General features: G+C 37.3%; 1 pseudogene; it reads right to left on the bottom strand.

The window, feature by feature from the left end:
* Window positions 1-26,734, bottom strand: part of LOC120077249 — a 105,537-nt pseudogene that overhangs the window by 73,662 nt on the left and 5,141 nt on the right.

The following is a 26,734-nucleotide window of genomic DNA, read 5'->3' as shown; positions in this document are numbered from 1 at the left end:
CAGACGTCAAACAACTCTAGTTCCAAAATGGTGTTCATAGGCATCGCATGTTTCCATGAAATGTTACCTGTGCCACCAGTCACACTTCATCGCGTAGTCAATTGCATCCTTAAACAGTGTTGGCTAATAGAATCCACTTTGTAATACTTTAACTGTGGTGCGCTGTCCTCCAAAGTGCCCACCATACGGTGAATCATGACATTGCAATAATATGCGTTGTTGAGCAGCATTCGATACACATAATCCCAGAATTTGGTCAATCCCCTTCTTATACAGATTTGGCTCATCCCAAAAATATGATCTGCATTCGTGCTTGAGCCTTCTCTTTTGGTGGTCAGTATAATCCTCAAAAAATTGCTCGTAAACCAGATGATTTACCATGTCTGCATACCATGGCAATTCTTCAATATGAAATAGCTACTCGTCTGGGAACACCACACTCATCTAAGACTGATTGCGGTCAACCTCTGGTTTTTCCAATCTGGATGAGTGATCTGCAACTTGGTTCTCTGTCCCCTTACGATCAATTATTTCTATGTCAAATTCGTGGAGGAGGAGAAGCCATCTGATCAACCTCATCTTCGCGTCTTGTTTTGTCATCAAATATTTTATCGCCGAGTGGTCAGTGTCGATAAGTACTTTTGTTCCCAGCAAATATGCTCTAAATTTCTCCAACGCAAAAATTACCGCAAGTAGCTCTTTTTCTGTGGTGGTGTAGTTAGTCTGAGCAGGATTCAAAGTCTTACTCGCATATGTAATGGGATGTAATATTGTTTTTCTCTTCTGTGCCAGAGCTACTCCCATCGCATATCGGCTTGCATCGCACATTGATTCAAAGGGAAGTATCCAATCTGTTGTGATCAACACGGGCGTGATCGTCAATGCATTCTTCAAAATCCTGAATGCGTTGAGGAAATTGTCGTCAAAGTCAAATTTTCTGTCAGCCTCATCAACGCACTCAACGGTCGTCCTATTTTTGAAAAGTCCTTGATAAATCGTCTGTAAAATCCAGCATCCCCAAAAAACTTCTTACAGCCTTTACACTTATTGGGGGTGGGAGTTTTTCAATTGCTTTAATTTTTGCCTTGTCCACCTCCAACCCGTCCCTGGATACCTTATGCCCCAGCACAATGCCCTCCTTCACCATAAATGACATTTCCCAGTAAGTACGAGATTCTCTCCTGGCATCTTTTCAATATCTTCTCCAACTTGGCAAGACAGACTTCGTATATGTGGTGCCTATAGACAGAGAAGTCGTCCAGAAATTTAACAGAGTCCTCAAATATTCTGAAAAGATGGCCATCATGCACCTTTAGAACGTGCTCGGGGCATTGCAGAGGTTGAACAACATGCGACGAAAAGAGAAAAAGTTCCGTACGGGCAGATGAATGTGGTATTTTCCTGATCTGGGAGCAAATCATAATCTATTATAACCGATATACCATCCAAAAAGCAGTAGAAGTCATTTTCGGCTAGACGAACTAGCATTTGCACCATGAACGATAATGGGAAATGATATTTTTTCATTACGCATTCAGCTTGTGGTAGTCCATGCAAATACGCCATTCGGTGATAGTTCTTTGCGGTATCAGCTTATTATTTGCATTGGGAACTACCGTCATCTCACCTTTTTTCGGCACGCACTTCACGGGCTGACCCACGTGTTGTCTGCTATCAGATAGATGATACCCGCATCTAGCCACTTGATTATCTCCTTCTTAACGACCTCTTTCATTGCATGCTTTAGGTGATTAGGCAGGGTCTTCAGCTCCATTATTGTCGGTTTTTTATGGATGGTTGCACTGTTTTTCTTTCTTCATTTACTGTTGGCTCTTCTTCTTGGGTTGCGATCATCTCATCTTCCTTGTTTGTTTTTTCTATGATCGCATTACATGCAACAATAGATGCGATCGCATCCTCATCTTCATTTTCACCGATGGGCTTTTCTTCTTCATTCAAAATCTGGTCGTCGTCAAATTCATTCAGGTCTTCTTTGTCAAGAAACTTCATGGAACGGATGATGTTGAACTTGACCTTCTGTCCATTCACACTCAAGGTGATCTCTCCTTTGTGCACGTCAATCTGGGCACAACCTATAGATAAAAATGGTCACCCTAGGATGATGGGCACATCTTTGTTGGCTTCGTAATCTAAGATGATGAGGTCGACTGGTAATATAAATTTGTTGATTGTAACCAGCATGTCCTTCACATTCCCCTCTGGATACACCAGAGATCTATCTGCTAGTTGGAGAGTCACGATTATGGGTGCAAGTTGCCCAACATTCAGCTACTTAAAGATGACAGAGGCATCAAGTTGATGCTGGCTCCAAGGTCACACAATGCTTGCCCGATGTACAATCCTCCAATGGAGCAAGGTATAGTAAAGCTCCCAGGATCACACATCTTTAGTGGGATTATGGATTTCAAGCTCCGCGTCAAAGCCACCATGGAAAACTTACCAATACATCTCTTCTTGGCCACCATATCCTTAAGAAACTGCACATAAGCGGGCATCTCCTCAATCGCTTCAGTGAACAGAATATTAATATGCAATTGTTTTAACATAGTCATGAAACGTTGGTACTGTACCTCGTCATTCTTCTTCTTTCTGAGTCTCTGCAGGAAAGGTGGCAACTGTACTCTCACGATCCCCTGTTCTTTTGGTTCCGAGGTGGATGAAATTTCTGGCTCTATCTCTTCTTTTTCTCCTTCTTCTTCTCGAGTCACCGCAATCTCAGGTTCCAGCGCAATTGAAGCCATCCAACTAGGCTCATTCCTCTCCCCCACCACAGTCTCTCCACTCTGCAATGTCACGACTTGACATTGCTCTTTACCTGTTCCCCCTGGGTTATGTGGAAGTTCTGTTGAACTCGGCAGGGCCCCTTATGGTCTGTTTTTAAGTTTGCTCGCAATTTGGCCAATTTGTAATTCCAGGTTGTAGATGGACATCGCCTAGTTTTGAAGCACGGTTTCATTCTTCTCGATATACTACTTCAAAAAAATTTCCAAGGAGGAAGATTGTGGCGATTCGAACTGCTGGCTTGATTACTCGTCTGACCGTTGTTTGGCGAGAAAAATCTGGGTGGCTCTTCTTTTTGCGCCACTGATTGGAAATTCTGTTGTTGATTTTTCCACACAAAGTTGGGGTGGTTTCTCCACCCAGGTTGTAGGTGTTAGAGAATGGATTGTTTTTCACAAAATAAATAGACTGTGGGTTTTGCAGGCATTCTTCCATTACGTGTCCTTCACCCAAGTCACACACCTTGCGACAATCTGATTAACTGTTACATAGGCTAAATAGGCTTTACATCCTTTACTCAACAATTTCCTAGCCTTTACTGCGGATATTAAACTTCCTGGAAGTATTCTTTTACTTCCTACCAGGGTTATTTCTCTTTCATCTAGTTTTCTAAACACTAATTTTCTTTTAAAACAATCCATAGTGGCATAGTGTTTACTTAGGAAATCCAGACCTTAGATAACATCAAACTCTAGTAATTCTAATGGAATCAAGTCAACCCAAAAACTCTGATTTCCAAGAATTACTTCACAATTCCTGTAATACTCATGTACAACTAGAGTATCCCCTACAGTCATAGAGATAAACAAATCCTCATTCATATGCTTAGGCATTCTATCTATATGTAATGCACACATGCTAGATATGAATGAGTGCATAGCACAAGGATCAAATAATGCATAAGCGGATTGATTACATAAAGTTATCGTACCAGTTATGACATCTGAAGCCTCTTTCGCTTCCTGGTGTGTCATAGCATATACTCTACCCTGCTGTTGTTGCTGTTGCTGTTGTTGTTTGGGTCATCCAGCTACCCCTTTCTGCTTAGCTACACCAAATCCCTCTCCTCTAGTTTCGGTCGCTCTAGGATGGTTTACAGTCTGGGTAACTCCTTTTTGTTCACCCTGTGCTCCATGACCTAGCTGGGGACAATCTCTCTTGAAATGCACCGCTTGTCCGCACTGGAAGCACACATTCCTATTACCATAACATACTCTTGCATGGGGCCTACCACAGTTTACACAAAGTGATTTCCTCCCTGTACTAGGTACTGATTTGCTAGCATGACCTAATACCAATCTACCACTCGGTTAAGCTTTAGGTCTTGACTTCTTTCGACCTGAACTTTGTTGGCTCGTGCCTCCAAAACTTCTTATACCCGATTGTCCAGAGAACGGGGGTCTAAATCTCCTACTTTTCGTTTCTCTAGGAATCTTAAATTGTCCTTCACCTGACTGGAGTATATCTTCCCTCGCTACACTCTGCTCTACTCGAATAGCGGTCTTAACTAACTGAGTGAAATTCACCCAATTGGATGTAGAGGTAACAGGTGTACGTATCTTTCTTCTCAGGCCATTCTCAAATCTCCTACACCTCTTCTTCTCTTCCGCGATGATCAGGAGATAACTCAGTAAATCTTTGCTCATACTCAGCAACCGTCATTACTCCATGAGTTAGCCTAAGGAATTCCTCCCTCTTTGCTTCTTTAAAAGCACTAGGGTAGTACTTATCCTCAAATACCTGTCTGAACTCAGACAAGTCATAGTTTCCGAATTACTCCTTTTAGCCTCTATCACTTTGCAACACTTCTCAGCCCCTTTCTGCAACAAGAATGCCGCTTGCTCGACCTTACGATCCTCAGGGCACCTCATAACCTTAAAACATTTCTCAATCAAATCTAACCAGATCTCAGCATCTACTGGATCTGTTGCTCTATCAAACGTCGTGGCTTCTAAAGCTTTTAGCCTCTCGACGTTGAATTTCTTTTCTGGATCATTCTGAATCGATCCTACACTCGCCGCCAATATTTGAGTGATTCTATCAAACATTCAATCCTCCATTTGGGTCTCTACATCTACCCTTGGTGTACTTGACTCGTTTGCAGAAGTTGCTTCCTGCTCTACTGAGTCTTTAACTCTTTTCCCCTTCAGATATGGGTCCCATCTAACTTCAGAACCTCTGCTGGTAGGGTCAACATCCCTCTCCTCAATCTTCTTGCTCTTCCTGCCACTTCTCCTCAGCATCCTTGCCTAATTATTAAGTACACATGTTAGGGACTTATCTATGGGACTTTAATCTAATGTATGAACTCTCTCTTTCACCCAAAACCTTATGCTCTTAATACTAAGCTAGCTTAAACCTTCCCCAAGTTTACGTATACCTATGCTCTAATACTAAGCTATCACACCCTACCCCAAACTAACCTTTAAGCCTGAGAAAGGGCATGACTGCAGCGGTTATCAACCCTTTGGTTAACACTTACTGCCTAATAACTCTTGCGAAATAACTCTGATTCCAAAATATAACTTATATACAGCGGAATGTTTTTAGGCCAAAAATTTATTAATTCAGAAACATAACAAGTTTAGAGTCATTAAAACACTAGATTCATAAGTCCCAAATGCCAAAACCCTAGTCCCTATATTAACAATAGTAACATGTGTACAACATTAACAGTAACAACCTAGAAAGACGGTTTACAGGTCTCTTTATCCTTTAGTGGTAGAGCAAATGTAGAGCTATCTTCAGAGGATTTGACTGCTACCTAAGGGGGGAGGGGGGAGAAAACATTTGAAAACGGGCTGAGCTTTCCCCCAGTGAGTGACTTAAGAAACATAATTGATTCTCATGCAAAATCTCAATAAAGAGTTTAACTTAAATATAAGCTTCTACAGTACTTGTACTGCAGTATAAAAATTTTCCAAGCATAAAACATATAAAACTATTTTAATCATAAAATAGTAAAGCTGTTTATCAGATGAGAATAACCCTACTGTGGGTAAAAACAATCCCAACACCAACTACTAGTCAAGAGAAAACCCTTTTGCTCAATCTCTGACTCCAACTACCTACGTGCACGTGGCCATACTAAGTATCGTCATACCTTAGGTACTTCTATTCAGATACCTTCTCAAACATCCTTCAGTACTAATAGATACCTTCTCAAACGTCCTTCGGTATCTAGTTGGGCGAATACCTTCTCAAATGTCCTTCGGTATCTCGTTTTAAGTAAAACCAGTCATAAATGACTTTCTCTTTAAAACATGTAAAGTATTACACATATAAAAACATGATTTAAAGATACTAATGCATGCTGAGTATATTTAACACATATAAATAGGTTTTCAACAACTTCTCACACATGCATGCGTTTAAAACATAACTCATGGTTTGCTTGGAAATCAATTTGTAAAACTAGCTGGCATGAGAATAAACTTCTTTAAAACATGCTTTCTATAAAACATTGTAATCAAACATTTTAGTCAAAACGTTTTAGTCACTCACCTTGATTGCTTAGGAGCTTTTCACTCTAGTAGCTCCCTTCTCTACCTCGGGCTCCCTTTTCACCCCTAGAATCCAGATTCAACTTTCAGCTTAGATTACTCATAGTTATAAACTTTATTTTGAGATACTTCCTTCTACAAACATATTCTAACATGTCTCAGGAAGCTTACCCTAAAATATGAGCTCATAACTTCTTGTGGTTTTGCCAGAATCATAGAATCTCCAAGACTGGGATAAGCTTATACGACAGCCTGACTCTTCTATCTTCTTCTCTGTTTCCAGCCCGATTCCTTCGAGCTTTTCCTCCGGCAGCCCTACCCTAAAAACTAGACTTTCAGAGCTTTCACGTGGATTTGGAATAAATCAAAACGCATGAGTAGATTGGGAGAACTCCTCGTCCAAAATTGGTGCTACTTTCAAGACTTCACTGTCCAATACGTCCTCTTTGAAATTCTATGACCAACGCATGGATTTTGGCTCCAACGCAAGGTTTGCTCAACTTTTCCACTCTTATTACTGTATTTTTAATTGTGATCTAAAAATGAAGTCTCTTGGCACTATTTATAGGCGTCCAGACCTTCTCCAAAGTCGACACCACCTACTTGGCTACATGGCCAAGTGTTTCTCCCATACATTACCAACACATCATTTTGATCAGTGCAATCTAAGTGTCTTCCTCCTATGTAGCCAACGCATGAGCTTCCAATCAGATGTCACCACCTCAAATTATTAAGGCTTAAGGCTTTCCTCCCAAGAAGACACATGGTTTGATGATGTTTCCTAGGTGATCCCATCCTTTATATGCGTCTAATTCTTGGATGTTCAACGCATAGTCCATACTCGATGATAGCCTATATTTAACACATAGCATGCGACTTACTACCATTGCAATCCAACTTAGCCATCGCAAGAGCTATCCATCACCAACGCATATGGTGACCATCCATCCTCGATGCATGGCTCACTAGGTAGCATCGCACGGCTTGCTTGGCATGGGCGCATGGTGCTGGCCACCGACGCATGGGCATGTTGCATAGGTTGGCCGCTCGACGCATGGGCGTGCTGTATAGGCTGGTCGCTCGACGCATGGGCATACAACATAGGCTGGCCATCGCTCGCTCGCTCGTCTTCATGGGCTGTGCGTGACATATTGATGCTTGGTAGGGAGCTTCGGCGCATGGCATGGGTGGTGGTCGAGGCTACTTGATGCATGATAGGGGTGCTGGCCGAGGCTGCTTCAATGATACCTTGCCTACCTTTGCCTTCCAACGCATCATCTCCATTTTCCTTCTTCAGCTGCATGCCCTCACCAACAACCCTTCCAATGCATCAACACCACCCTTCCAACGCATCAACACACACTATTCTATACTTAGCCAAATTTCCAAATTTTTCCAAAAGTCAAGCTTCCAAATTTCCTCTTTTCTTGAAATCTCCACTCTTTTCCCTACCATTACACACTAGTTTTCACATCATCCTACTCATCACACTAATTCTCAATAGGGAACATACTCAAGTAGAAAAATTAGGATTCAGGGTTCACACAAAACCCATCAGAAGGGGAGCACTTAGGGCGACCGAGGGAGACAGATGATCTCACAGTTGTGAACTAATGATAGAGGACCGTAGGATGTGTTGACAAACACCCTATCACCCACTTACTATAACACTCTCTCCGTCCACTTGATATTGAACTCATTGCAAACACACATCCGAAGGGGGATGCTCTCCAGGGCACCCACGAGGCCAAGCATGAATTCACCGTGTGTGAAAATTTAAGGGTGAAAACGTTGAGTGGAATCTTTGAAATTTAATTGCATCTCTTCCCTCCACCTGAGTATTTAGTAAACCTAGCGTTTAGTTTACTTAGAAAAAACTATGGCTCAGAATTATTAAACTAAGTTGACTTTTTGAGTTTGCCCAGAGTAACTTTTTGGGATAGTTAAACAACTTTTGATCATCATCCCATTTAAAACTCTTTATAACGGAGTTCGATTTGACCATTGTCCGCTGTTGTAGAAAATCTATACTATTCACCTTTCCAGTTGGTCCCAGGTAGAGGTGTTTCCATGTTCCATAGCTAAAAGAACCCAGCCTAGACAGAACCGCCATAGACAAAAGTTCTCTTATAGATAGATTTAAAAAAAATTTAATATTTTTAAGCCAATCAATTTAATCCTATTAAACTGATTTAAAAAGATTAAACTTAGGTTACTAATCTTCATTAGAACCTTTGAAATTATGCTATCTCAATCCAATTTTAAAAACCTTTTAAAACAATGAGTTCACCCTAAGTCCGCATGCAACTCTTTCTAATCGATTTTAGTTCTAATTTCCTTTATAATGCTTATAACAGAAACAACCAAAACCACAATGCGAAATAGACACATGAAAGGCATTCATAACGTTTACAAATAAGCCTAAGTGTCATGCGCAATGCATTGTTCAATTCATTGCTACCTTTTTTATATAACTTCTTATACAAACAAGCAACGAATCAAGGAATAACATGTTTCCATTCACCCTTATACTATAATGCTTACAATAAAAGGGATGCATGAATATGCTCACTGCATGCAAAATATAACTATTATATTTCATGATGCATGCGTATGCTTTCACATAATTTTCATCATGCAAGATTATAACACTAATAATACATGATGCATGAATGATTGAATAACCTAAGGTGGTTTTTAAAATATATGTCAAACACTTGTCAATATAAACTCCATACATCATATGATTAATTAAAAAAAGTTGATGAACAGGTAAAAATTGCCTCAAATTCCTCAAAAGTACAAGCTAACAAGTACAAAACAGGGTCTCCGGTTCAGATAGGCGAACCAGGTCTTGAACAATTTCGCGAGGAGCAACGCGTCTCCATTATCGTGCACCAAACACCCTACGATCGTTCTACACAAAAAGACAAATGGTTTTGGGGGCTTCAATCGTTTACCATACGCTTCTAGCAGCTAAACCGATTGTTTAGTAGCTGATGCTGTACTTTTCCTATGCGATGAAGCACGAGCTACGCTGTGAACCCGAATCTATTTTTCTACTTGAGTATGTTCCCTATGGAGATTAGTGTGATGAGTAGGTTCATGTGGAAACTAGTGTGTAATGGTAGGGAAAAGAGTGGAGATTTGAGGAAAAGAGGAAATTTGGAAGCTTGAATTTTGGGGAAAATTTTGGAAATTTGGCTAAGTATAGAAATTAGTGTGTCGATGCATTGGAAGGGTGGTGTTGATGCATTGAAAGGGTTGTTGGTGAGGGCATGCGGTTGAAGAAGGAAAATGGGGATGATGCGTTGGAAGGCACAAAGGTAGGCAAGGCATGCGTTGGAAGCCAGCCCATGCGTCGAGCAACCTCGGCCAACACCCTTGCCATGCGCCAAGCGGCCACGCCCATGCGTTGAGTGCCCTGTTGAGTGGCCACACCCATGCGCCGAAGCGCCCTGCCAAGCATCAATATGTCGTGCACAGCCCATGTGGTCGAGCGAGCGAGCGATGGCCACCTATGTCGCATGCCCATGCGTCGAGCGACCAGCCTATGCAGCACGCCCATGCGTCAAGCAGCCAGCCTATTCAGCATGCCCATGCGTCGGTGGCCAGCACTATGCGCCCATGCCAAGTAAGCCGTATGATGCTACCAAGTGAGCCATGCATCGAGGATGGACGGTCACCCTATGTGTTGATGATGGATAGCTCTTGCAATGGCTAAGTTGGATTGTGATGGCTAAGTTGGATTGCAATGGTAGTAAGTGGCTTGCTATGCATTGATTATAAGCTATGCATTGAGTATGGACTATACGTTGAACATCCAAGAGTTAGACGCATATAAAGGATGAGATCACCTAGGAAACGTCATCAAACCATGTGTCTTCTTGGGAGGAAAGCCTTAAGCCTTAAGAATTTGAGGTGGTGGCATCTGATTGGAAGCTCATGTGTTGGCTACACAGAAGGAAGACACTTAGATTGCGGTGATCAAAATGATGTGTTGGTAATGTGTGGGAGAAACACTTGGCCATGCAGCCAAGTACGTGGTGTCGACTTTGGAGAAGGTTTGGACGCCTATAAATAGGGCCTAGAGACTTCATTTTTAGATCACAATTCAAAAATATAGTAAAAAGAGTGGAAAAGTTGAGCAAACCTTGCTTTGGAGCCAAAATCCATGCATTGGTCATAGAATCTCAAAGAGGATGTATTGGACAGTGAAGTCTGGAAAGTAGCACCAACTTAGGATGAGCAGTGCTCCCAATTTACTCGTGCGCTTGGAGTGATTCTAAAGCCACCTAAAAGCTCTGAAAGTCTAGTTGCTGTTGGAGGAAAAGCTCGAAGGAATCGGGCTGAAAACTGAGAAGAAGACAAAAGGGTCATGTTGTCGTATAAGCTTAGGCTAGTCTTGGAGATTCTATGATTCCGGCCAAATCACGAAGAGTTCTGAGCTCATATTTTAGGGTAAGCTTCCTGAGACATTTTAAAATATATTTGTAGAAGGAAGTATCTCAAAATAAAGTTTAGAACTATGAGTAATCTAAGCTGTAAATTGAATCTAGATTCTAGGGGTGAAAAAGGAGCCCGAGGTAGAAAAGGGAGCTACTAGAGTGAAAAGCTCCTAAGCGATCAAGGTGAGTGACTAAAACGTTTTGACTAAAATTTTTTATTACAATATTTTATAGAAAGAATGTTTTAAAGAAGATTATTCTCATGCCAGCTAGTTTTACAAAGTAATTTCCAAGCAAACCATGAGTTACATTTTAAACGCATTCATATGTGAGAAGTTGTTGAAAAGCTATTTATATGTGTTAAATATACTCAGCATGTATTAGTATCTTTAAAGCCATGTTTTTATATGTGTAATACTTTACATGCTTTAAAGAGAAAGTCATTTATGACTATTTTTACTTAAAACGCGATACCGAAGGACATTTGAGAAGGTATCCGCCCAATTAGATACTGAAGGACGTTTGAGAAGGTATCTATTGGTATTGAAGGACATTTGAGAAGGTATAGAACCAACCTGATACTAAAGGACGTTTGAGAATGCTTTTGAACAGAAGTACCTAAGGTATGATGGTACTTAGTATGGCCACGTGCACGTAGGTAGTTAGAGTCAGAGATTGAGCAAAAGGATTCTCTCTTGACTAGCAGTTGGTGTTGGGATTGTTTTTACCCACAATAAGGTTATTCTTAACTGAAAAATAGTTTTACTGTTTTATGATTAAAACAGCTTTATATGTTTTATGCTTGGAAAATGTTTATACTGCAATACAAGTACTGTAGAAGCTTATATTTCAGTTAAACTCTTTATTGAGATTTTGCATGAGAATCAATTATTTTTCTTAAGTCACTCACTAGGCGCAAGCTCTGTCTCTTATACACATCTAGATGTGTATAAGAGACAGCCCCAGGTAGCGGTCAAATCCTCTAAAGATAGCTCTGCATCTGCTCTACCACTAAAGGATAAAGAGACTTGTAAACTATCTATCTAGGTGGTTACTGTTAATATTGTACACATGTTACTATTGTTCATATAGGGACTAGGGTTTTGGGATTAGGGACTTATAAATCTAGTGTTGTAATGACTCTAAACTTGTTATATTTCTGAATTAATAAATTTTTGGCCTAAAGACATTCTGTTGTATATAAGTTATATTTTGGTATCAGAGTTATTCCGCAAGAGTTATTAGGTAGTAAATGTCAGCCAAAAGGTTGATAACTGCTACAGTCACGCCCTTTCTCAGGCTTAGAGGTTAGTCTAGGGCGGAGTGTGACATATGCGATCATCTAGCATGTAGCGCACAAAGCAAGCCTTATACGATCGTCTAAATGACTACGATGCGATGAAGTACGATCGTCTAAATGATTGCTGAGCGAGCACCTTCATATCATATACTCCATGATCGATCACAACCTATGATGATATTTAATCTGTGTATAGTGATGAGCATTGTACAAGATTTAAACTCTTCCCTAATAGTTTTCTGAATTAAGGCATCAGTTTGTACATCAACCGCTGCGGTTGCTTCGTCAAGAACAACTATTTTTTATCGTCGAAGGAGTGCTCGAGCAAGGCCTAACAGTTTCCTTTGTCCAATGCTATAATTTTGTCCACACTCTAAAACCTATAAAAAAAAAAAAAAACCAAATAAGTGAACAAATAAATTCTTCTCCTATTTCCGGTTTTGGGTGAAGAAGCTTAAAAGAAGCATGGATATGGAGACGAATATGATACCGTACGGACATGGTCATGGTGTGACATGTTTCTCACAAATTCTAGAACACATTTTTCAGTCTCAAACATTTTTTGTTCTATATTATTTTTTGTTTGTTTGACGCACTTAACAAATATTTCATATGTGTCTAACACATATTTATTGTGCTAATAAGTGTCCAATATGGCTAGTCTCTATTTGTATGTATTTTCTGTTTGTATTTTTTCTTTTTCACTCGTTTTATGGGTTTTTATTAGATTTATTTCTTTTCACCACATCAATAAGTTCTTGTTTAAAGAAAGAAAAAGTGTTTGATATGTATCCAACCAGTGTAAAAAACAACTACGCAGCCAAATTAAAGTGTACGTGCTTTTTAGATAGGGACATTTGGCTTGAATTTTGACAATCATTTCAGTTATAAGAGATGCATATTTTGTAAACTGACTTTCTTTGTTTCTATTTTAAAGTCACATAGCAGGTAAAGATGACTGAAGGCTAACTTGATATAGAATCAAATGTAACAGTTTCTTTTTCTTCTTAGAAAATGATAATGGGAATTATCTTGATCATATATATATATGACCAAAACAGAACAAATTATATATTTAAAAAAAAAAGAAAAAAAATCAAAACAAAAAAAGAATTCCCATTTAGTAACAATTTTGTTTTTGGTCTTTGGTTTTTTAAAATTACACTACTCCTTATGGAAATGAAACGTACCTCAGCATCCAAGCCCAACGTGCTCCTCCTTGTGACATCCTTCAAATGTGCTCTCTATCATCGTGTTCGTGGAATGGATCTAGATTAAACGTAACACTTCCTACATAAAACAAGACAAGACAATAAAAAAAAAAATGGAAACAAAATGTTACGGTCTCATTTGGTAACTATATGGTTTTCGGTTTTTGACAATTAAGTTTATATACACCCTTTTCACCTCTAAATTTCTTGTTTTTGTTCATCTATTTCTACCAATATTTTCAAAAGACCGAGCCAAGTTTTGAAAACTACAAAAAAAGAAGCTTTTGGAATATTGAATTTGGCTAAGAATTCAACTCTCTTACTTCAAAGAAATTGAGAGAAAATGGACTTCATTGTCAAAAATAAAAAACCAAGGGACCATTTGGATTTCGATCTTTTATTTTTGAAAATTAAGCCTATTTTCTATCCATTTCTTATAATGATTTTCATCTTTCTTAAGTAAAAATTGAAATTCTAATCAAATTCTAAGATCAAAAATATTTTTTTAAAAACTACTTTTGTAAAACTATTGGTAGAGAGTAGATAACAAAGTAAAAAATTTAAAGGTGAAAAACGTGTTCATATAAACTTAAATTTAAAAAACCAAATGATTATCAAACAGGACTTACCAAACGAGACCTAGAAAAATAAGATGATTAAATAGGATCAAATTCTTTACCTGAAAAAAGAACAGGTGATTATGGTATAATCCCAAGAACTTTTCTCAAATCCCACAATCCAAATTTTTCTATATCCATACCATCAATCAATATTCTTCCTGTTTCTAGTTCAACAATACGAAACAAAGCATTAAACATGCTTGATTTTCCAGCTCCAGTTCGTCCAACAATTCCAACCTAAACACAACACTATCAAATTTTATAACTCCGAAAAATGCCATCCCAAGGGCAGTCGATTACTCTCGATAATCGATGGAGCTTCCGATGCTAAATCTATATACATCCCGACGTGCTCGACCGAGTTTAAACTATTTTCAACCATACTTCCAAGTTTCAGTACATCTCTGTCAACAAAGAAGTAAGAGTTAAAGCATTTGTAATTAGAAGTCCCATTGTGGTGCAAATGCTTGGTTGTTTTTTTCCTTTGCTATTCTCCATCACCGCAAAGATTGCATATCCAAGCTTAAAGTGTTTCTAAAACTAAAGCTATAAGCTCCTTTTCTAGTACTTGGAACCCATCATCTCCTTGAACCTTCCGATGTGGGACAACTACTCGTACCAGACTAAATAACAAGGCAGCGTATATCGTGTTGTAATATAAAGTTCGACTTCGTCCTACACTGCGTTGGCTGGTCCATCTCTTTAACCATAGGTTTTCAAGAATTTCAATAGTGATTGACAAAACAAAGTATATATGAGAGGAGTATAAGAACCACCCATACACCTCCTAATGCCTTCATGTATCTGTAAGGAACCAAAAGAAAATGAATTACAACATTCCAAGGAAGAATATATATATACAAAACTAGATAATGGGATTCATGATTTATAAGAGAAAAAATCTGTGTACAACATCCCAACTAAGTACTCCCGTTTCTCGTTCTTCTTGCGGGATCAGAGTAGATTTATGTTGTGTAAGGTTTGGCCATGGAGTAGCATCCTCTGCAAAATCGTTTTCGATCTCGTTATTAGTACAATGTTCTGATGATGGTTTTTTACTATCACTCATTTCTCCGTCTTCCTTTTGTTCGTTACATTCTTCCAACATTCCTGCATTTTTCATTCTTCTTTGGAACAACTTTCCATTTTCTTGAAGTTCTGCATAAGTTCCTTCCTCCTTCACCATACCTTCATGAAGGAGAATAATTTTGTCAAATTGAGACAAAAAATTTACTTGCTTGGTCACGACAACTCGAGTTTTGCCTCGTAGTTCTCCATTAATGCATTTTTCAAAAACCTATCAAAGGGTGGATATGACCACATGAGGATATAGTACAAGCAAATCCAAACAAGAAATCACACTAAAATCTTCTCTCTTGAAAATGTTTACTAGTAAATCGACAATCAAAGAAAGCATGTAGAGTATACAATAGAAAAATTGACACAGAGATTTATGTGATTCACCAACAATGTGTTAGCAACGTCCACATGTAGAGGAAGAGATAATCAGATTTTATTTGAGAGAAACATTAGATGATACAAACTGTAAAGGCACCTATAGAGTTAGATGGTTTATGTATATTATAGCGCACCCCTCTAAATTCTAGGGCCACAATCGTAAATTATATAAATACGATTACGAAATAGGTTTCACTCTATTGGCTGCATTTTAACAAGCGAGTCTCCATACTTGGTTCTTTGGAATATTAGATAGTAGATTCAAGGCATTCTAACACCTACGACATATGTGTTACATGGTTAACTGCATTGATCCTAATGGTTGTTGTACGTCTTAGACAATACGCGTAATACTTAGTGAATTGGTGAAAATTTTTAAACGAAAAAAAAAAGGTCTTTAAGAGTCTAAAGTTTCTAATTTCTCCCCCACATTTCTGTAGTTGTTATTTCACTGGTCACCTAAATGTCTCCAACATTTTATTTTCAATCAAAAGCTAGAACCTCATAGATAACTTCGTTGGGATTGCTTAGGCAAAAATTCCAAAATATTGAAGCATCTAATCTTCTCACAAGAAAAAAAAATGTGATAGTGAGAATTTTTTTTCTTTTTTTAATATTTGTGAGTGTTCGAGTTAGCTTATATGCACCTCAACTAATTTCACGGCATAACCCGCCTGACTCTACAACATTTGGATGCCGAGACAACTCATAGGATATTAAATTCGTGATTCGTGGCTACTACAGATTGAACTCATCCCTTCTTAGCTCCGACTTTATTAAACTTAATGTCCTTTATTTACCACTGAGCGAATCTATGCTAGTTAATGTGAAAGTGAGAATTAGCATAAAAAAAAAAAAAAAAAAAAAACTCAAGTGTCATTAAGAAATAAAGCTTGAAGGACAGGTAACAGAACCTGAGGTATTGTAAAGAAAATTGCAGTTATGGAAAACATGAGCATTGAAAGTAGTCTAAGTGATGTAATATGCCCTAGATGGACTCAAGTCTCCTTAAAAAACTGTGAATAATCCAAAGGAAGTCACAACCACCAAAACAGGTATAGTATTTACTATGAAACTGTTGATCTGCAAAAACCAATCAAATTATCATTAAAATATAGAAGAGGCGAATATTTAATAATTATTATCGATATTTCTTCGGGATTATTAGATCCTCTCTATGACCCCTTCAACATGATGCCTCTTTGGGTATCGTTATTGGACCGGATCCCAATTTTTTTAACAAAATATACCAACTTGGGCACTTTATGGACTTTGATATCATATTAGATCAAACGAATTGATAATAAGAGGAGTATCCGATGTATCTTATAATAGTATGAGGTTTCTTCATTTTTTCAATGTGCGATCCTCAGTATATGAGAGATACTACAAATGACGCTTACAAACTATCAGAAACCCCTATGATAAGTCATAACTTACCGACTAGAGAAATGATGCCTTTCGAAACCATGACAACTCCTCGTTACGAATGCTTTGTACTTTGGATTGAAAGCTACTCTCCCAAGCATAACATCTGATCCATTTCCAAAAGCCATAAAAATTATCAACAAATTTTAGATGATAAACACTATGTATTCTATTCCTATATTGTGCTTCAAAAAAAATTTCCTGCCCAATAAACCAACCAAAACCACACAGAAAAATAAAGTACTCTATATAACGAAAGGGTTTCCAACTAAGTAAGATGTTAAATTAGGTCTCCATTCTGGTTACCAAGTAAGTGTTCTCTGTGGTTTTGATTTGTCCATTATTTTAATTTCTTCATTTTCATCAATCATTTTTTATTTTTCAATTAAGAAGGCTATTGATAATCAGTTTAAGGCATCTTTTTTGCACAAAAGTGATCCCTTTTTCATTTTCTGGGAGAGACCAAAGGTCTTGAATGACTGATCTAGTAGAACAACTCAAATGATAAAGAACCCTTTTAAGCTCCTCATTGTTGTTATGGTGTTATTATTTCAAGCTTCTCCATTAGTTGGATTATTTGGTGTCTTTAGCTCGGTTTCAAGTTTCTCTACATATGGTTAAGTTTGCTAAGTTTGTTGTTTTTAGTCCATGTTTGGTTCATTGATAGGAAACTGATCTTTAAAAGTGTAATTATTACTTACGTGTGATGACACGATCGTATAACGTAACAGCTAAACGAATGGCTTGTACTTTATTAAACGATAAATGTCAATCAACAACTACACGATCACTTATCCTTGCTACACGATCGCTTACAAACACTAAACGATCGTTTACATTCACTATGTGATCACTTACAAACTCTACACGATCACTTACTAACACTACAAGATCGCTTACTAACATTACTCGATTGCTTACACACACTATGTGATCGATTAGTAGATGAAGTAGGCGATGGATGGCATTTCTTGGCTATTTCTACACGACAGACTAACTCGAACTCCCGCCCTCGAGAGCTTACTTCCCTCACTCAAGATATTCAATCTTCAATGCCTTCTCTTTCCGTTTCTTTCTTCTTTTAAACCCGAACTTCACCCAACAGAATTGAAAGTAGTTTAGTTGTGATCACCAACCTCCTTAACCGACTCAACCGCCAATTTTCCCAAATTACCTCTATTCTTTCTTCTTGGATATTGTAGTATAAAACTAGAGAGTATGGAGAAAGAGAAGAAAGTGTTCGAAAGAGAAGAAAGTGTTCCATTTGTTCTTTTTGTTTTCATACTATGTGTTCTTACCCTAAATGACCTTTTATGTGATCATCTAACTTCATTAAAATCTGACATTACTATAAGAAAGCATACATGAACAAACCAAATTAAAAGTTCAAAAGCTAACATAGAACCTATTAGACCACCTTCTCTAATACGATATTAAATCATTGATTGACTCAAAATTTTAAGATGATAGGTGAATGTAGATTTAATGTTTTGTCGTCTAACACATTTGGAAATTAAGAATACTATAAGATACGTATATACCTGCATGGGAAACAAAAGAATAAGCAGTGATGCACCAACAAGCGATGAAACTCCCAATTCTCTGTAAAGAAGAACCATTGCAACCGTTATACGAAATACAGATGACCATATAACACGTGAAGCGACTTGGTTATATCTGGATATACACATCGAAAAAAGCCAAACGAAGAATAAGCCTTGTAAGTATTATTATAATTTAATAAGATACATAAGAAACCAAAAAAAAAAAAAGAAAAAAAAAAGAAAAAAGAAACGAATCTAAAGTAATTTTCTTAATATAACTAGAAACCTCTAACAGAGCCTAAAAGGTTTTAGTCCAATGTTCATTTTTGATTCATTAGCATTGCTTTATCTTAGCTGAAGAAAAAAAGTATTCATATAATTCATTTCAAAGATTTGGAATGTGCCTCAAGTGTGCTGCAGCATGAAAAGTCATCAAGTTGGTCATCTTTCCGGTACCAAACATTTTGCCAGCCTCATGGTTTAACTTATAGATTTGTGGAAAACAGAAGCAACCTACAAATGTATCAAAAGAGACTAATGCTCAAAATATAATAAAACTTGTTGAAATTGTATTTTAGCCCTAAGGGTGTTTTGGTCTTTTACCAATCTAGGGTTTCTTATTGTTTGGTTATTTATACCTGTCCCTGTAATGTGTACTGTGGATCTGAATTAAAAATAAAAAATTCTTATCGTGGTTTTTTCTACTTGGTCTAGGGTTTTCCATGTAACTCTGGTGTTTTCTTTTTTTCCCTAACTTTTTCAAGATGGTATCAGAGCATGGTGATGAGAATGTCGATGGAATAGAAGAGATTCAGTCATCGACTCTAGCCGGGGATGGAACTCCAAGGGAAAATTCTAACAGTACCGAAATTAGGGCTACTGTCGACTAATATCTACGGTCATTACTTGGACCGATTCAGATCCAACCTGCCCTAGTCGATCCAGCCGTCACTGCCATTGGAAGACCTCCGCCGCCACCCTCGACGACTTCAACCACACTGCCTCGAGACTCAAACATCCCCTGGTCCAACGAGAACATCCTTCGCTAGTCTAGCCAAGACACAAGCGCTTGCCGTCGACATTTCCTTCGCTCCAGCCGCCGACCGTTATCGATCGCAATCCATACCCCATCGGCGGAGCATTTCCAGGTCAGTCGTCCTCTCATTCTTCGTTTTTTTTCCCTTCCGTCATTACCTTCCGTCCAACCCTTCCGTTCTCTAAACCAAATCGCCCACCTTCCGTCCTCGTTACCGAGCCATCCGAACATGCCCGATCTGGTGGTCTACCAGAACCCACCAAACCACTCAAACCAGCCGGTCCAGTCCAACCCTTTACAGCAACTGTAGTTCTCCCGCTATTTACCCTTTGGTCAGCCGGCTTCTCTAGTTGGTCTTCCCACACCAGCTGAAACAATATATTCAGGGGTCTATGGGCAGAAACAACCTACAACGATTCTTAGTGCGACCGTTAGCGTTCAACAACAATTGGCAAATCTACAGTAGCAAATTTCTGCACTTGAGGCAACCGTTAGATCTTCGGCCAATCCCTCAACAGATTTTCTACCAGATACATACCCGAGGGTTCCGTTATGTTCAGAAACTCCAGTAACTACTTACCCTACTTTACCTTTCACAAACATTATGTCTGGTTCTGTAGGAAATTCTGCATGAATTTCTATTAGCGAAAAACTTAATTGCCATAACTACTTTTCTTGGTCACAATCTATGAGGATGGTTCTCGAGGGGCGGCACAAGTTCGGGTATCTAACAAGAGAAATACCCAGACCAAATCCTGGGGATCCTTAGGAACGTATATGGAAGGGGGAGGATTCCCTCCTCCGCTTAATTTTAATAAATAGTATGGAGCCTCAGATTGGGAAGCCTCTTCTTTACTCATTTTCGGCTCGGGATATCTGGGAAGCTGTCCAAAAAATTTATTCGAAGAGATAGAATGCTTCACGCCTTTATACATTGAGAAAACAGGTGCATGAGTGCAAGCGGGGGACACTCGATGTAATATCCTATTTCAATAAATTATCACTATTGTGGAAAGAGATGGATCTGTGTCAGGAAATAGTTTGGAATTGCCCAGTTGACGGGGTTCAGTATTCGAAGATTGAGGAGGCTGACCGCGTATATGACTTTCTGGCTGGTTTAAACTCGAAGTTTGACGGAGTTCGAGCCGAATTTTGGGACAAAGACCAATGTCGTCCCTGATGGAAGTTTGCTCAAAGGTCAGATTGGAAGAAGATCGAACCAGCACAATGAATGGACAATACCTAATGCCCTAGACTCTGTTGCATTTGGAGTAAAGTCATCAGGTTCAAAGAATGACAAACAGAATGGAAAGACCCCTCCAATTTGTTAACATTGCAAGAAACCATGGAATACGAAAGACCAGTGCTGGAAATTACATGGCCGACCTCCAAATAGCAAGCGGCGTCCTTCGAACGATAAATCTAAGTCCAGTTGAGCCTTCGTTAGTGAAATAGTTGATGGTGCTCCTTTAAGGACGAGCCAGGTGGATCCAGGTACAGTCGAAATCGGCAATATTGCCCAGTCAGGTACTCCCCATTCCTTTAGTTTCTTTGCTGAGGGAGATGAATCCTAGATCCTTGATTCCGGAGCAACGGACCATCTAATTGGATTATCTGACCAATTCTTCTCCTATTATCCAAGTGCTGGAAATGAGAGAATAAGAATTGCAGATGGATCATTTGCCCCCATTGCTGGAAAGGGTCATTTATCTCCAATTCAAGGACTGATTTTACAGAATATACTACATGTGCCAAAAATATCTTATAATTTGCTATCAATCAGTAAGTTAACCAACTTCCACCTATTCTATTCCATTAGAGTTGTTTCCTGAACCTATCCCTGAAACAAATGAGCCTGTCCTCCCTACAAAACCAGTGTCTTGGATAACCTACTATAGGAAGCATCTCTGAAAGGAAATAGTTTCTGAAATTGTTTCCCCTGTTGCTCCACCGGAAGGTGTTCAAGAGTCAGAACCAGAACCGACTCAGGCTCAAGGTACCCCTAATCATAATGACAATGAGTATATTGAAGGTGATATAGGGGACTCGGGCGAAGTCATGGATGATGGCAGTAATGAAGTGTCAAGTGTTGGATCGATATGGCAACCTTAGAGGGGGGTGAATGGGGTTTAATTAAACTTTTTTCTAAATTAACCCAATTAAACTAATTAATGCATTTTTTATAAATAATAAGAAAAATACAAATTATGCAACAAATAAGATGACAAAAAATCTGATATTTAATTCTATTAAATTTTAGCAAATAAATAAGAACAAACTAAAACATACAATAAATTGCTTAAATTAATTACAAAAATCAAAAGGAAAGAGTTAGAGAAGAAGACACCATAATTTTTATAGTGTTTCGGTCAAACTCGATCTACTCTACTCCCCAAGCTTCTCTTGAGAATTTGAATAAAATCTTTCCGGCTCTTTCCACAGATTAGAGCCCAATCGTTACACCATCGCTCCTTTTACAGGTTCAAGAGCAAACCCGATCCTTTCCACGGTTTAGGATCAAACCGTTACAAATGTTGAAATTTTTGAAGAACACAATACAACTCTCAGTAGAGTGGATTTACATGCACTCAACAAGTTTATCCTCATAATACAATAACACTCTCTCAAGAATAAGATGAAAAGAAAAAAATTGGGAACTTGGAGAGAGCAACAATAGAACCTTGAGCTACAAGTCTAGATTTATTTCTAATGATATTTCCATTTTCATCCATTTTATTTCTAAAGACCCATTTAGTTCCAATTATAGAAGCATGAGAGGGCCTAGGGACTAACTCCCAAACTTTATTCCTTTCAAATTAATTTAATTCTTCTTGCATAGCTAAAATAAAAAATTCATCATTTTCGGCATCTTTAAAACTTTTTGGATCAATTTGAGAAACAAAAGCAAGATTATTAAACATATTAAGAGAGGAACGAGTTTTCACACCTTGTTCGGGACCACCAAGAATTAATTCTTTGGGATGGGAAGGAGCATACCTCCACTCTTTAGGCTGGATGAAGAACCAACTTCGTTCTTTTCAATTAAACTCACCTCTTGCTTACTTGAAACAATTTCCTTGCCTTTGTCACAAACAAGTAAATCTCCAAAATTTCCTTCTAAAAACATCACTATAAATAGACTCATTAGAAATAACATTGCAAGATTCATCAAATACTACATGTATAGATTCTTCAATTACTAAAGTTCTTTTATTGAAAACTCTATAAGCTCTACTAGTAGAGGAATAGCCAAGGAAAATACCAACATCCATCTTAGAATCAAAATTTTCAAGTTTTTCTTTATTATTCAAAATAAAACATTTGCAACCAAAAACTTTGAAATACCCAATATTTGGAATTTTGCTATGCCAAAGTTCATAAGGAGTTTTATCCAAATAAGGTCTAATTAAAACTCTATTTAAAACATAACAAGCGGTGTTAACGGCTTCCGCCCAAAAGTAGTGAGGTAAACCATACTCATGCAACATTGATCTAGCAAATTCTTGTAAAGTACGATTTTCCTTTCAACTACACCGTTTTGTTGAGGAGATCTTGGAGAGGAGAAATTATTAGAAAAACATTTTCTTCACAAAAAGTTTCAAAAGCATTGCTATCAAATTCTCCTCCATGATCACTTCCTAATTTTAGAAATCAAAAAAACCTTTTTCATTTTGAACTCTTTTTGCAAAACTAGAAAAGCTTTTCAAAGCATCATCCTTATGTTTTAGCATCAAAACCCAAGTAAATCTTGAAAAATCATCAACTATCACAAAGACATAATAGTTCCCCTCAACATAGCAATTCATGAAGGGTCAAATAAGTCCATGTGTAATAGTTGAAGGGTCTGGTTGTAGAGATTACACTTTTAGATTTGAAAGAGGACTTAGTTTGCTTACCCATTTGACAAGCATCACAAAACTTTGTTCTTTTCAAATTTAAATTTAGGAAGAACCTCTAACCAAAGAATTCTTGGAAATATTTGAAATTAAGTGCATGCTAGCATGTCCTAGTCTTCTATGCCATAACCAAGAATCATTATGCAAAGCCGATAAACATTTATCATTAATAGGACAATCATTTAAATCAATAGTATAAACATTTTTATCTCTATTTCCAACAAATATAACTTTTCTATCACTAGCATTTCAATGATGCAATTCTTTTTATCAAACACGACTCTAAAGCTTTATCACACAATTGACTAATACTAAGTAAATCATGCTTCAAAACCATCAAAAGTACATTTTCAATTAAATAGAAGATTCATTACCTATACTACCTTTACCAATTATTTTACCTTTCTTGTTGTCACCAAAGGTTACAAGACCTCCATCCTTTTTGGAGAGAGAGAGACAAACTTGGATGGGTCTCCCATCATGTGCCTCGAGCAACCACTGTCCAAGTACCACATTTTTCTTAGAGGCTTTCAAACAAACCTACAAACACAAATGTTCAAGATTGATTCTTTGGTACGCACACTTGTTTGGGTCCTAGATGGTAGCATTGACAAACTTGGGAATCCATTTCATTTTTGCATAGACATTTAAGACATTGGATTTAGACAAGTAACAAGAATAAGTTGTATGTCCAAACTTGCCACATGAGAAACAAATAACATTATAGCACAAATTTATCTCTTACAACAAATTTTATCCACTCTACTTTTCTTGGAGAAATTATTCCTTGGAGCATTGTGAAACTTTGCCCTTTGAGAAAAATTTCTTCTTGGAGAAGTAGTATGAGCATATTTCAATTTAAAACACTTAGCTCTAATATGGCCTTCAACACCACAATAATGACATATAGGCACAAAGTTAGATTTAACATGCTTAAACACAACCTTAGGCATATTAAGCTTAGACATATTATGAGATGCTTTAACAAAGAGGGTTTCAGAACTTGAAGGAGTAGAACATTCATCATATAGCCTAAACCTCTTTTATCACAAAAGGCTTGCCTACTTCAATTATCTTAATCTTTGAGCACCTATTGTCAACTTTTTAATAGATTGTTTAGCCTTATCAAGTTCTTGCAAAGCAGTAAATTCCTTTTCTTTGAGTAATTTAATCAAATTATCTTTTTCACAACTATCATGCTCAAGAAATTTAACTTTGTCAAGCAAGACATTTTTCTGATCACAATCAAAAGCATGCTTGTCACAAGAGATATTCATTTCATCAATATGCATAGCATCATGCTCATTCTCTTTTAAGCTAACAATTTCTTTAAGTAAAAACTTATTTTTACTAGATAAAAAATTGTATTTCTTTTTAAGCACAACGTACTTAGAATTAAGTTTTTCTAAATCATTTTACATATTTTCAAAAGTTTCGAACAATTTATTATAAGAAAGAGGTTCTAGAGTTACCTCATCATTTTGTTCATCCTCTTTGTCACTACGAGCCATGAAGCAAAAATTGACCACTTCTTCATTATCACTCCCACTTTTCGCTTTCATCGCTATCATCCCAAGTAGCTTTCATTGCTTTCTTCTTGGATTTCTTGGATGATTTGAGAAAAGGACAATTGGTTCTAATATGACCCGGCTTCTTGCATTCATAGCATATTACCTCATCCTTTTTGCTCTTTTCACCTTTTGACTCTTTTTGGTTGGAGAGATGCTTCTTGAATTGCTTCTTCCTCTTGATAAAGTTCTTATACTTACATGAAAGATAGGCAACATCATTTTCATCAAGGTCATCATCATCTTGAGAGTCAACTTCTAAAGAGATGCTCTTTAAAGCTATACTCTTTTCTTTCTTTTTCTTCTCATCCTCCATGTTTTTTTTGATCTTTATCTCATGCGTCAACAACAAGCTCATGAGTTCATCAATGGAGAGAGATTTGAGATCCTTTGCCTCTTGAATGGCGGTGACTTTAGGCTCCTATTGTTTAGGCAAATACCACAATAGCTTCTTTATCTTCTCAAGATTTGAGTACTTTTTCCCAAGTCCTTCTAAAGCATTGACAATGTTAGTAAATCTAATAAACATATCGGAAATAGTAAGTTCTTTTATACAACTTTAAACATTTCATATTGATGAACTAACATGTCAATCTTTGTTCCTTTTACTTGACTAGTTCCTTCATGAGTAATTTCTAATTTATCCCATATCTGCTTGTGAATTTGCAATAGGCACTCTATTATACTCAACTTCATTCAAAGCACAAAATAAGCAATTAATAGCTTTGGCATTTAAAGAGCATGCTTTCTTTCATTTATTCCTTCTTCCTTAGGTTTTATAATGCTACCCTATCATCATTATTCTTTTGTTGGAATTTTAAAAACCTTCCCTCAACAATATTCCCCATAATAATCATAATCAATAGAAAGCAAGAAAAATCTCATTCTATTTTTAACTATAATTAGTACCATTAAAGAAAAGAGGCCTTGTTGTAATAGATTGACTATCGGTTAAAATGGATAAAACCTAAAGTTGTCATAGCTCAAAAACAATTAAGTTTTATCAAGAAATAAATATTTCAAGAAGAGCAACCTGCTCTGATACCAATTATTGGATTGATATGGCAACCCTCGAAGGGTGGTGAATAGGTTTAATTAAACTTTTTTTTTAAATTAACCCAATTAAACTAATTAATACACTTTTTATAAATAATAAAAAATTCATAATTATGCAACAAATAAGAGATGACAAAAAATGTGATAATTTAATTCTATCAAATTTTAGCAAATAAATAAGAACAAACTAAAACATATAATAAATTGCTTAAATTAATTGCTAAAAATAAAAAGGAAAGAGTTTAGAGAAGAAGACACCGTAATTTTTATAGTAGTAGTTCAGTCAAACTCGACCTACCCTCACTCCCAAGCGCCTCTTGGGAATTTGAATAAAATCTTTCCGACTCTTTTCACGGATTAGAGCTCAACCGTTACACCACCGCTTTATTCTCAAGAGCAAACCCGATCCTTTTCATGGTTTAGGATCAAACCGTTACAAATGTTGGAATTTTTGAATAACACAATACAACTCTCACTAGAGTGGATTTACAAGTTTAAGCCCTCAACAAGTTTATCTCTCACAATACAATAACACTCTCTCAAGAATAAGACGAAAAGAAAAAAATGGAAACATAAAGAGAGCAACAATGAACTTTTGAGGGAGGATTATGAAATGTAAAATTTGTTGGTTTAAAATTTGGAGAGGAAGATGGTTTAATATAGAGATGGAAAAACTTTTAGAAACCACAATAATTTGGACCATTGATTTTGGAAAAGAAAAAAAATAAAAGGTGGATATTTTAAAATAAACTAGTCGTTAGATACAAACAAAATATAATATTAAATTCTTTTTTTTAAAATTAATCAAATAAAAAAACATACTGTGTCAAAAACTAGCCATTAGACTAAACATACTAATATTAA

The sequence above is a fragment of the Benincasa hispida genome, chromosome 5, assembly GCF_009727055.1.
Source record: "Benincasa hispida cultivar B227 chromosome 5, ASM972705v1, whole genome shotgun sequence".
Lineage (NCBI taxonomy): Eukaryota > Viridiplantae > Streptophyta > Magnoliopsida > Cucurbitales > Cucurbitaceae > Benincasa > Benincasa hispida.
The sequence above is the reverse complement of the archived record's forward strand: the minus strand, read 5'-3'. Positions and strand labels throughout refer to the sequence as shown.